This window comes from Octodon degus, unplaced genomic scaffold, assembly GCF_000260255.1.
Source record: "Octodon degus isolate 3935 unplaced genomic scaffold, OctDeg1.0 scaffold00042, whole genome shotgun sequence".
Lineage (NCBI taxonomy): Eukaryota > Metazoa > Chordata > Mammalia > Rodentia > Octodontidae > Octodon > Octodon degus.
In genome coordinates, this window is record NW_004524618.1 from 7,133,454 (window position 1) to 7,147,630 (window position 14,177).

Consider the following 14,177-nt stretch of genomic DNA (forward strand, 5'->3'; position numbering starts at 1 on the left):
CTTGTTGAATTTTATTTTTTATAAATTATGCTTCACTTTTTTTTTCTTTTTTTGCGGGACCGGGGATAAATTTTACTTCAAATGAGATAGAAATGGAGGAGGAGAAATGATTCACAAATGGATTTGTCAGCTAATTGTGCAGAGGACTCATAAAGTCCAAATCCACCAAAATTTTCAAGAAATATATGAAAAGTAATATAATGTAGGATATAAAGAGATCCAGAATACAAGAATACGATTATACCACATTCTATGAATATGAACGGTAAGTAGAAGAAAATATTTGAAGTTCTCATGTTTTAAAAGTTAATATTGATAAAATATATTAACACACAATATCAAGGAATTCAGCAAACTGTACACTGACAAGCAGACACACATGCTGTGTACTTAGCATATCACAGAAAGAATGTTGAAAATCACGGAGAAAGAAATAACAGTAAAAGCAAACCAAGAATAAATAATGTTGTCCTCCAAGTAACTACAATAAAAGTAAATTTCTCAGCAGAGAATGAAACCCAGAAAATAGCGCATTTAAATAGAGAAAGGAATGCTTTTATGAGAAGGAAAACAACTAATTTTAATTTAAAAATAATTTTTAAAAAAACAAAGATATACCATTTGCTTTCAAACCTTTGAAATAGACTTTAAATATCTTTAATGTCATATAAGAAAATAATAGCAATTCTGTATATTGTAGAGATTTTCCTCAGAAAGAAATCCAAGAGAATCAAAACACAGGAAAGAGGAAAGAAAAACAGAAGCAGTACAGAAGAAGCCAATCTCAGAAACTATTAGACAAAACAATAAATAGGCTACTTGAAGCAGTTCAAGTTATATGTGAAGTGGATATACTGTGTGTGGTATTCAAAATATAAACAGCAACAAGTACATACTATCCAAAAAACTTAAAATTCCAAAAAGAACAAACATTAAAATAATAATTTTGTATTTAATAAAAGATGCATAGTGTTATATCTAATATATCCAATCAATGTATGAAGTAATTAATAACTAAGATAGGTTAATCATAATGCATTAAATGAAATTTAAAAAGTAAGACTATACAGAATAACAGTCCACAAAAGTACAATAGAATTCACAGTGGCGAAAGTTTGCATTCTCAATAAATGGATTTTGAAAAAAAATAAATAATAGAAAAGAAGAATCTACTTATCATATTCTACGCATATAATTTAACACATGACTAGATAAGCACTCAAAGTTGTCATCTAAAACTGCAACAGTCCTAAGAGAAAGAGGGCAATAGCCCTTCCACATTGGTCTTGGTACGAATCTGTTTGAATGTAACACCGAAAGCACAGGAGACACCTAAAACACTGAAGAAGTTGGTCTCTTCCAAGCTGAAAAATCAATGTTGGTGGCCAGAAGCTGGGCTGGGGAGGGGTGTGGTCATCGTTGGTGCCCTGTTAAGTGAAGTGGGAAGAGGTGCTCTTGCACAATTGGGTGACAATAGATGAGAGACAGATTGCACGCAGATGGACAGATGGACAGACATAACTCGTACACTGTGCATTTCAAAATTTAGGAGACAGGATTTTGGAAGACTTCACCCAAAATAATGATGACTGTGTGAGGAGATGCATGTTTGACCTGATTTAAACACTGCACCATGCAAACATATGTGAGATATTAAGTAGTACCCCATTCATGCATTCAAGTATTTTTTTTAATGTTTCAGCTAAAAAAGAAATTTAGAAATAATCAAGTTTTCAAACTCATAGAAGCAGAGAAGAGGATTAAGGCTGTGAGGAGGGGGAGGCGCCAAGCTAGGAGGGCTCGATTTCAGGCATGTGAAGTTCCAGTACCCAAGATAAGTGTAGGAAAACGACCAACTGGGCAGCACCGTGTCTGTTTAATGACATGGCATCATACGTGCAAGATTTTGTTCAAAGCATAGATCCCATGCTAAACGTTTTCACCACAATAAAATCCAAAACAATATATAGAGATGGGAGATACCACACTGAGTCATTAATAATGTTAACTATAACTGGGTGAACAACGCCAAATGAATGTTTAAAATATTTAGAGGACAAAATCAAAAGTCAACTATACACAGCTTATAAAATCAAACTTTAAATAGTATTGTAATAGTTTAAGAAAGGAAATGCCCACTTTCCCCATAAAGGACAATTAATATATTTACAAGGAAAGCAGTATAAAATAAAATAAAGCAAACAAAGTTGAAGATGTATTTATGTAAGCCAAAAGCTGACATAAAATGCAATAGCTCATTTTTTAAAAACTCTTATTCATTTGTTTCCATTGAGTACTTATTTATTTCCTTTTTTCTTTTATGTATTCAAATTTCTCTCGTCAAGAAAACCCGGGTGTGCTGGTGTGCTGGTACATGACTGTAATCCCAGCGCTCACTCAGGAAAGCTGAGGCAGGAGGACTGCTGTGAGCACAAGGCCCACCAGAGCTACATGGTGAACCAAGGCCAGCCTGAACTACATAGAGAGACTCTGTGTCGAGAAAGAAAGAAAGAAAGAAAGAAAGAAAGAAAGAAAGAAAGAAAGAAAGAAAGAAAGAAAGAAAGAAAGAAAGAGGAAAGAAAGAAAGAGAAAAGAAAACCCAGGTGAAGATGTAAATTTTCCCTCTTTCGTTTTCCCAATATTTCATTTCCCAAATCATGTTTTCTTCAGGAATACTACTTTCTTTTAGAGTTCTATTCTCACAATGACTCCAGAAAAATAGTTTAATTTCATACAGAATTTGAAGTACTGGCTAGGTTTCCATACGGCACTCTGAGACACAGTTGTCACACACAGGTGTCCAGAATCCCAGGACAGTTTTCTAGTACAGAATCTGACACCCTTTCCTCTGCCACTGCATCTAGATCAGCCCTTCTCTCTCTGGGGACAGAATACGTGGCAAAGGGAATTAAGACTTGGTGAGAGTCATCAGAGGACTCCACTCTTCACCAGCATAGCTATGCAGATAGTTATAAAAAGAAGACAAAGTTATCTCTGAAATCCTAATTTCAAATATGGGAATAGTCAGGTGCTTTTTAAAGCATATTTTTCTAATTAATGCTCTAACATGTTTTAAAATTACACTGACAAAAACTGAAATAGCTTTTAAGTTAATGATAAAAATCTCACAGGTAATTTTCTCTAAATATCTCAGAGAATGTGAGTGAATGAATCATAGATCATTCCAGAAGCAGTTTCTCTCAATGAGCTCTACTTGCTGGCATTTCAATTCACTACAAATAGATTAAAAGCTTTCATTTGAAATAAAATTCTGAAACTGGCTCGAGAACAACCCATACCCTGAGGGGCAAAGGCCATGAATATTTGAGGAACTTTTCCCTTTCTAGGAGTTCTTGTGATCCAAACAGGTCCCTTCTGTGCAGAGAAATTGAGTGAAGAGTTCTTGTGCTAAACAGGACTTTTAGCAGATCTTCTTGGGCTTCAATCTGGATAACGTTGCTGGCTTTTTCATGATGAACTGTCAGCAGGTGAAGGTCTTAGGTAAGCTCCCCCTCTTGTTTTAGCACTGTTTTCTTCTTGTGATGGCCTAGGTACAAATATGTGTGGTTGGTTAGACAGAGAGCCTTAACAAACCAAATGTCAGCACCCAGACACTTGAAAAGCCAGATACATAGTCCAGTTCCAACAAGCCTTTTGTATTTCTGAGGTGTTTTTTTGAAATCTCTCTCTCTCTCTCTCTCTCTCTCTCTCTCTCTCTCTCTCTCTCTCTTTGTATTTTAGGGAAGGATCTACAGAGTATTCAGGGTCTTGCTACTAGACTGGACTTATGGTGATCCACCTGTTTACAGCCTCCCAAGAGCTGGGATTACAGGCACGCGCCACCATGCCCAGCCTCGATTGCCCTCTCATCGTGCCATGGGGACTGGGCCAGCATGGCAGGCCCAGGGATTGAACCCCCAGCCCCTGTGCCTGCTTGCAGGCACTTTAATCCACTGAGCTATTTGGCTGACCCTGAAATATCTTAAAAGGAGTCAGGTAGGGAAATTGTCTTTTACAATGACATTAAGAAGAATGAGGTACACCTCTCCCCTCAAGTTAAAACAACTACCAAGCAGGTGATTCCCTTAACCTTTCTTGACTATGTGCTCCTTTGGCTTGACTTAGTGCTTAGTCTGAAGAATGAACAAAAGAGTCCCGATGAGGAAATTAAAATTCAGGGGGAATCAGTGATGAATCAGAAGTTCAAGCCTAGATCTCCTAGATTCAAAGTTTTACAATAAGCTTTCTGGTGTTCCTTTTTTTACAGCATGTTTAACCTCATTACCAGCTTTGGTCTTATTCTGTTCAGGTTGCTTTTCCACATAGAGCATACATTAGTTTCCATGGATGGCTATAGCAAATGCCACACGCTGGGAGTCTTCAAATAACAAATGTGCACCATTTCACAGCTCTAGAGGCTAGAAGTCAGAAATAAGGCTTTGGCAGAGCTATAATTCCCCTGAAACCTGTAGGTGAGGATCTTCCTGTGCCCTTTCCAGCTTCTAATGCAGGCCATCAATCCTATTTTTTTCTGGGTTGACAGCTGCGTCTCTGAGTCTCTGCATCTCTGCCTGTATGGACGCCTCTCTGTGTGGCTGTCTTCACCTAGTTTTCTTTTTATACAAATGCAGCCATATTTGAGTAAGGCACATCTGGATGACCTTATCTTAAATTATTTGACACTTGCAAAGCCCTGCTTCCAATTAAGGTTCCAGGCATAGGTACTTAGGTTTAGATCTTCAACATCTGCTTTCGAGGATACGCCACCAATCGTAACAGCTCAAAGCTTTTTACAAAGAAACATTCTTCTCTTCTTGGGCATCTGTGTCTTCCTCAAAATTATTGATCACACTAATTTAACTCCAAGTTGAAGGACTATACAGAATAGGTTGGTTGAAAATTGCTTTGATAGGTAAAAGGGCTCATTGATTAGAACGTGTATTTGGACTTGTAAAGCACAAGTTTAGGGCTGCTGAGGTACATAATGAGACTCATTGATTAATGGGAAAACCAGACTCTTGAAAATCAAGTCAGACATATTGGGCTTTGGTTACATGTGTGGCAATTAACTGAATTCAAAACCTTTTAACAATATTTGATGATCAATCATAAGATAGTATGTTTTGGACCTATTCTACTTGGCATTGAGAATATGAAAGACATAATGGATGTGCAGAATGTTTAATGTCACGCAAACTTGTGAGCATTAGAAGAATCTTATCCTCCTGTGCACGGTGCTTTCTGGAATCTTGGGGAACCATGATGTGTCACAGATGGTTGGTGCGCTTCTCATGTTCCTTTTGGGGCTCTCGGCAGTCACATTCCAGCTCCTGTGAGCTTTGCCTCTCAGGATTCTTCTCCTTGACTTTTTCGGAGTGTGTGCTAGGCACTACATGCTCATATCATTATGAAACCCCAGAAATACTTCGGGGTATGGCACTTATTCAGTTCTATGCAATTCCCGGTCAACACACGTTTGTAAGGGACAACGAAAGCTTCCTCTCTTTCTTCAGCCTGTGTGGGACAGTGTCTGAGGGGGAAGAATTTGACAGCTTTTCATGTGCTCAGCCTGAGAATGAGACTGCAGCTGAAATGCAGTCCAGGTTTGACTCTTTCCTTCTATTAACTTATTTTATGAGCCTTCTTAACTAGTTTCTCCTTAGAGAATTTCCTTACTAAGCCAACTGAACAGGCATGTAACTCTGGAGACACAGGGCCATCTAACACTATCCTGGATAGTTTAGTGGGCATGTTTAAATGGATATTGAAACTAGAAACCTGAGTAAAATATCCCCTTATAGGTGGGTGTGCTTCATCCAGGCAGTTGAAGACCTGAGGGAAGGAAATCCTATCCTCCTAAATAAAGCAAGAAGAAAATCTGCCAGGGAGTGCTTCCAAACTTTCATGATAGCCCTGATGCTTCCCGGCTCTCTATCCAGCTTTCCCAGCTAGCTCCTTTGACTGTGTATCTTGTAGATGTCTTGTCGAAACTGATTCTGGTTATTTAGAGAATCCTGACTAAGGTAGACTCTTTCTAACAAAGCAAATTAAAAGTGGTTTATGTAAGAGCCCAGGCCCAGTTCTATCACTTAGATCATCATTTTATTGGCTCACAAATGTCAGCTTCCAAAGCTGGGAACCAGGGCAGGGGATATAGCTCAGTGGCACAGGGCCTACCTGGCAAGCACAAGGTCCTGTCTGAGTTCAATTCCCAGTGCCTCCACTGCTCCCAAGAAAAAAATAAAAAAGAAGGGCAGCCAAAATCACTTGATACTTTACTACAACATTTAGACTGTGAAAATAAGAAAGAAAATCTTAAATGTTAGGAGAATACCAAAGCTGTTAAGGAGCCCTGGTACTGTGAAAGCACATTAGGGTCTAGTGGTTAATGAACTCTAGCTTAGATTTAACATAACAGTCATTTCTCTGTTTCCCAAATACACAATATTAAAAGATATAATTAACTGATAGTAACCCCACATTTGTTCAATTCTGCGTCACACTAAGAGTTTTGTTATAGGGAATGTTAAAGTCTATGAAATGCCCATTTTGGCCGTATTATATCAAAGCAATTCTGTTGGAAAGAGAGAGACTCATGCCATCTTTGAGAACTTCAACTAGTTCCTGTTATATCTTTTATGAGTTTATCTACGTAGCTCCATCTCAAACCAGGTGTGCTATAGCAAATAAAAGTAGATGCTTGCAGAATTAACTAAATAAAAATTTCATGCTCCATTTTTACATGAGACATGATATTATGAGTATTTTTAGTTTGCCCTCTGTTACTTAAAATTGAGTGTTTGCTTTGCTTATTGTATTGTTACAACAGACATCATGACTGGGTATCTGAAGATGGTCATGGTCAGCTGTGATGGAAATCAGTCAACATTTAATCTGAGATAGGCAGGGCTCCCTCTGTGCCGCAGTGGAGTCTGGAAGGACTTGGATCACCCGATCTTTCCAAAGTCTTTCATGGTTGTCACCTAAATTAATAACTTTAAAATGGCTGAACAATGAGTTTTAAGCATTCTGGTCATTTGGGACTAAGAGAGAATTCTTTAAAAACATCAGCGATGAATTACTCAAGTTATTGCATTTTACCTGTTTCATCACTACAAACAACACACAAGGTTTGATAGGCCAATTAGGTTTGCAAATCCTGCTCTTAGGAACAGTGCTGTGCCTCATTTCCATGTGTAAGGCTGACAGTTTACTATTCTGCCTGAAAGTCAGAGGAAAAAGGGGCTCTATGGTATGTACAGGCTTTATTGAATCAGCCATATAATGTGAATTATTTGAACATATACACATCATAGCAGCTGGTCTACACTGGGTAGATGAAGGTACTGAGTAGGAATACTAGCCCTACAAAGAATGTAGATTCTTAAGATTCTAGAAAAAAATCATGTCTCAGGTCTTCTGGAGAGAGAATCATTCCCTTTTAAATACCATCCCCTGGTAGGGGAGGGCTCCCACACTATGGAAGAGATCGATTAATGGACTATGGTAGAGTGAGTTGCAGGCTGTCCATGATAAGATGAGTTTGAATACCAAGCAAAAAGCTTAAGCAGGGTGAGGAAGAGCTTATTATAGAACTAGAGTGGTATAGTGAGAGCAGCTTGAACAGAAGGAGAGGGCGCAGAAAGCTGTGTGAACGAGAGGCCTCAGCTCCCACATGCCCACCGCTACTGTAACAGCTGTCCTCCCACTTGCCCAAGGCTCCCTGTATGACTGTCTGTCAGAGGAAGAAAAATACACTCAAGTCTTGTTCACTAATGGGCTATCTGTATAAGTTGTTCTAAGGTAACCACAGATTTATGCTGCATGATGTTCTACTCACAGCTCACAGGCAGGTTTCAGAGACTATGAAACAGAGAAATCTACTCAGTGGGCAAATGCTAAGGCAGTGTCCTTTATGTCAGAAAAGAAAGAGTGGCAGAGAGAGAGAGGGGGGAGAAAGAGAGAGAGAGAGAGAGAGAGAGAGAGAGAGAGAGAGAGAGAAAAGAAAAAAGAAAGAAAGAAACTTGAAAGAAACTTCAAGTGAGTTCTTATGAAGAACCATAAAAGCCTTGCCTATTTGCTCAAAGGCCCTAAATGTCTATGTTATGGCCTTTTTCTAGGTGTCCTCCAAAGCCTCATGGGGTGGCTTCTGGAATTTGTGATTGATTCTTTTTTATTTTAATTTTTGGCGGAATAAATGGGCCGGGATTGAACTCAGGCCCTTGCGCTTGGCAGGGAAGTGCTTATTCTACTGAGCTATCTTCCCGGCCCCGGTGATTGATTCTTGATCCAATGCTGGGATTGCTGGTGTCAGTGCTACACCCTGGCCCTAAGTAAGTAATCTGCATTACAATGTAAGGAGGGGAGAGAGGCTAGCTAGCAGCTGAAGCTGCTGCTTTTCCCTTTGCTCTGCTCTTTGCTGCCACCATGAATGGTTGCCCTCTGCCATGTGCCTCTCTGCCTTGGGGCCAGCTGAGTATGGACTGAAACCTCTACTAACTGAGCTAAATAAATCTTTCTTTCCTTAACTCGGGGTGTTGGAGATTTTGTCCCAGCAATGAGAGACGAGTAAGTGAGACACTATCATTAGAAAATCAATAACAAAGACTTCTCAAAAGGGGATATATTAGAGAGGACACTAAGCATAAGGCTTTTTGTAGGACATTTTAAGTTTGATCAGCATGCATTTCTGAAGAAGAAGCTAGAACAGCGGATTGATTGGTTGCATGCAAGTGGCATTCTGCCACTATCTCTGTAAAGGCTCAGAACGCTCTTGCTTCTCTAGGGAATTGGGAGATGCACACAACCTTGAAACACTGTGGCTGTGTGGGCATGGGAAACACTTCCTGTTATGCACTTTCTCGTTTGTTGGTAAAGGCAGCTTCCTGACATGATGCAGGCAAAACAGAAGGACTGAGAGGCTACACACAAGATGGGCGGAGAGGGAAAGAACACAAAAATATTAATAATCGGAATGATTCTGGACTTCAGAAATATATAGCTATTGTTATTTTGTCAAAACTTCCCTCAGGAGTCCATAAACAGAAAGCCTACTGGTGCATACTTTTCAAATCCACAGTATACAGTGAGATTGACACAATGAAGTTCTGATCTATGTCATCACAAATGAGAGTCAAAAGTTCTGTCCTAGTTTCCAGGCTTATGCTTCTTCACTGTTCCAGAAGTCTTTGGTCATATAGCTATAGTGACACACTTTATATTTTAAATTTTATCTCCATCTTATTTGATTGTTGAATCATAGATCCACATATTTATAAAATATGATGTGACATCCTCAAATGCTTGAAATGTAGGGTGGTTACACCAAGTAATTAACATAGCCATCACCTCCCTTACCCATTATGTATTAGATGACGCATTTCAAATGTTCTTTTAGTTATTTTGAAATATAAAGTGCATTATTGTTGATGACTTTGAATGCAACAGAGATCAAATACTACACCTTCTGTCTGTCTGAACCCTGTGCCCTTTGGTCAACAACCCCCAGCCCCTCCTTTGTCTGCTGAGGGTAGACTTCCTGCTCTCTACGTCTAGGAAAGAGAATTCTTCATGTAAGTGAGATCAAAAGGTGTTTGTCTTTCTGGGCCAGGATTATTGCAGTTGCTCTTGTGTCCAGATATCAGGCAGTGTTTCAAGGTTGTATGCATCTCCCAATTCCCTAGAGAAGCAAGGGAATTTGCTCTTCTTGTCACCAATAACAGGATTTGTGTAGCATACATACCATACTTTCTGTATACATTCTTCTCAGAAATACACTTAGCATGATTCATAAATGTTCTGTCCTCTGTGAATACTGCTGCAGTGATTGTGGGAATGCAGGGTTCTGTTTTGTTTTGTTTTTTAATATGTTGGTGTCATCTCCTTTGGGGTTGCTGGGTCATATGGAAATTGTGTTTTTACATTTTCATAAAATTCCACACAATATTCCATAAGGGTTGCACTAGTTTATGTTTCCATTAAGAATATGCAAGTTTCCTCTTCTCTGTATAATCTCCAAAACGTGTTTTGAGTAATCTTTTGGATAAAAACTTTTTATGTAATAGGAGGTAATATATGATTTTGGGTTTAATATGCATTTTTCTGATAATTAGTGATATGAACTTTTTAATATACTTATTGATCCTTCATATATCTTCTTTAGAGGAATATTTAAAATGCTCAGGTTCTTTGTCTATTTTTAAATTCTATTTTTTTGGTTTTTGGTTACTAAGCTTTTTGAGTCCTTATATTATATGGATATATATCCTTGTTAGATGTACTTTTGAAGATTACAACTTTTCATTATTTTCCATGAAAGAAAGAATGCAGAAGGGATTAGCATCTTCCTGAGAGGGGGATGCCCATAGAAAACCTGTTTATTTTCCAACTTAGCTTTAATTAACAAATCTCCTTTGGCAAAGAAAAGAATATGTATGCATGTTAGAGCTGCCTGTTGAGGGTGATGCTTAATTGTGACTCAAAACTATGATTAAAATATATTTTTAAATACTATCAGTCCCACCATAATGTTTAGGAATTTCAAACTTTCCCCAGCTTCCTCAGAAAGCACGTTGCTAACTGTACCTGTCTGAGCCCAAGTAGTCTCCGATGAATGTTTCTATAAGTATTTTTTCCCATTCTGTGAGCTGGCTCTTCATTTTGTTATTGATTTACTTTTGAAGATAGACACCACCCCATTTGCCTAGTTTTGCTTTCGCAGCCTGTGGTTTGGCTGTCATACTTCCCGAGAAGGCATTGTTCAAATCATCCTTATGATGCTTCACTCACAGCAGGTAATTTCACACCCTCAGGTCTAACTGCTTAGTGCATGTTGAGCCCATTTGTGTGGCTGTGCAAAGCTCTCACTCCATTTTCTGCACATGGCCATCGAGTTTCCCCAACAGCATTTGGAGAAGGATAGCTGACCTTGTAAGACTGTGGGTTTGGCCTCATTGAAAAAACTGACCACAAGTGATCTGTGGTTTTATTTTTGTTTTAAAATTTCTGTTTCATTGATTGCTTGTCTGTTTTTACAACAACACTGTCTTATCTATTCATTTTTATTTGCAATTGATTCACAACAATTATAGATATTTACACAAAATATATACATAATTTTTATTAATGTGCCCATTAGGTCATGAGAATATTTATGTATTTAACAGATCAATTACATTCAACTTTCATCTTTGTATAATAAGTACATTCCAAATTCTCTTTTTCAGTTATTTTGAGACACAACACGGCATTGTTGCCTATATTTTCTGTATTGTGCCAAAGAATGCCTGAATTAAAACAATGCACCCTTCGTAATCCTCTTTTCACTATTCTACTCTGAATTTGTGCAAAATGAGCTTTTGAAAGCCTCTGTTTGAGGAAAGTGATCGACAATGTAGGGTGTGCCTAAAGAGAGTCACCTAGAGAGAAAACATTCCCTCAGGCTTTCACAGAGAGCAAATTGGTCAAGCAATGGCCATTACTCATCCACATGGCTGACAATGACAAATTATCTACAAACTGTAGTATGGGGTTTAAGGGTAAGTCCTGAGGGGATTTGACTGACCTTGTTAGGAAGAGAAGTTACATTTTTTGTTATGTAGGTCTTGCTTGAGGAACTATTGTACAATTGTTTTGTGGAATGTAAATTCCACTATTTATTGAAGAGATTGTATTTTCTCATTTTCTGTTTTGGTCCTCTGAAAAAATCAATTGGCTGTCAATAAACTGTTTTATTTATTGGCTCTTTTATTTCATTGATGTACATGTCTGGTTTTATTCCAGTAACACTGCCTGTGGTCTTAGCCATCCAGCAGAAAAATATGAACATGAGGTATAAAACCCTTATTAATATGCTGAACTGTAAAAGGCTCAAGTTAATAACTTCTGACATTGCCAATCCCAAGGATAACCCACTACTATTATGGACTACTGGACTATATTGGATTATTTTGCTGAATTCATGCACCTACAATATTTGGTACATAGGTATTTATGATTGTTATTCAATGGTTTTTGGTTGTTTCCTTTTTAATAATAATTTTATTGAGAAAGAAGTAGCAATAAGACAGTTTCAATACAGGTTAGTAGGACAGTTACAATAATTAATACATTGTGTATTGCTGTCTTTGTAGTAGTTTTTCATAGTACAAGATACAGACATGATATCTTGTCTACACACTATTAGTTCAAATCTTTCTTCTCACTGAGTGAAGATAAAGTAGCTGCATATCTATCCTAACTATTTTTATATACATATGTATATATATATATATATATATATATATATATTTATATTTATCTACATGCAAACTCTTTTTGTAATTATTCTACCAATTTACATTCCACAAAACAATGTACAATAGTTCCTATTCTGTTCTTCCTCAACAGCATTTAAAAAAAAATTTTCATATTAATTATTCTAATTAGGTAAAATGCTATTTCACTGTGGTTTTGATTTGCATTTCTTGCATGACTGTGGGTACCACATCTTTTCTCTTATATCTGTTAGTCATTTGAAAATCATTTTTTGAATGATAGAAATATATTTTGGGGTGTTTAGACATTATTTACCGAAATTATTATTAATATTATAATTATTGCGACTGAGTAGTTTGAATTCCTCATAAGTTCTAGCTGCTAAACTTTTGTCTGATGTGTGGTTTGCAGATGTTTTCTTCATGCTCTGTAGGTTGTCGCTTAGCTCAGTGCATCGTTTTGTTCACCGTGCAGAATCCTAGCTGATATGATCCCATGTGTCAGTTTGCCTTTGTGGCCTGTACTTTGAGCGGTTGAAAAGAATCTTTGCCAAGACTGGAGTCCTGAGATATTTACCTTATGTTTTGTTTTAGTAGATTTGTATTTGGGTCTTCACTTTAAATCTTTAATCTATTTTGTGTTGATAGTTGAAGTTGTTGAGTAATAGGGCTCTGGTTTCATTCTTCTCAAAGTGGATATTTAGCTTGTCTAGCACTACTTATTGAAGAGATTGTTTTTTCTCATTTTCTGTTTTGGTGCTCTGCAAAAATCATTTGGCCGTCAATAGACTGTTATTTATGGGCTCTTTTATTTCATTGATGTACATGTCTGGTCTTATTCCAATAACGCTCTATCTTAGTTGTGCCAGCACTGTTACACACCTTGCACACAGGCAGTCTCTTGCCACAAGCTTTATTAACTTTGCTAAAGACTAATTGTTGTGGCTTTTTAGGGGTTTTGTAGTTTTGTATGGATTTAGGTTTTTTTTCCTAATTTTTGGAAAAATGACTTTGGAATTATTGTTTATGAATTATTTGGGCAGGTTAAACATTTTCACACCTACTGGTCTTGTGCACTGGTTCTCATAGTTTTCTTTTTTGTGGAGTCTTTGGGTTTTGTATATATGAGATCATTCACCTGCAAACAAGGACAACTGAAACAGGTAAAGATCTTATAACTTCCTGCAAGCCTTTCTGCAAGGAACCTGTGGCACTTCCCTAGAGTAATTGTGCATGGCAACAAAGCAAATACCCGAGCATGTTGGCTATTATGAACTGCTGGTTCTGCATTTAATTACTCTTCAGTGCTCGAAGTTACACCATGGATAACTAGAAGCTTGATGTGATGGTCTTAGTTCACATTCTGTTGACAATGGGTCCAGCTGGACTATTGCTCATTGACTAAAGGTGGATATTTTTCTAATCCATGATTAAAGGAGGGATATGATGGGAGAAATTTCCATGTGGGGTCTCTGCTGCAAGGACTGAGAGGCATTATGAAGGAAAAGGCGGTGCATAAGACTTTACAATGCCCCCATTATTACAATGCAGTAGACAAGAAACAATGATGCATGCTTGGAAAATTAGAGATCAAGGCTCTCTTTAAAAACCTCAGAGATGCCAAAAGGATGATATTTATCAATCCTCCTTTCACCTACTGGTTTTCTTCTCAATAAATTAAATACAACTTGCATAATGGCTGGGGATACTCTTGCCTCAAGGTGGTGACCACAGAGTTAGATTCAATAGAAGAAATCATCATAGACCTTGACATTTGGCGGTGAGTTCATGCCAAGCTACTGTTTCTTTCTTTACATGAATTTGACAGAAACAAAAAGCAATTTAATTGTACTATGTTAGACTGGTCGAATCTACACATTCAAATGTGTTAAAATACAGTACTGCCTGCAAAGTCCCTCTGAA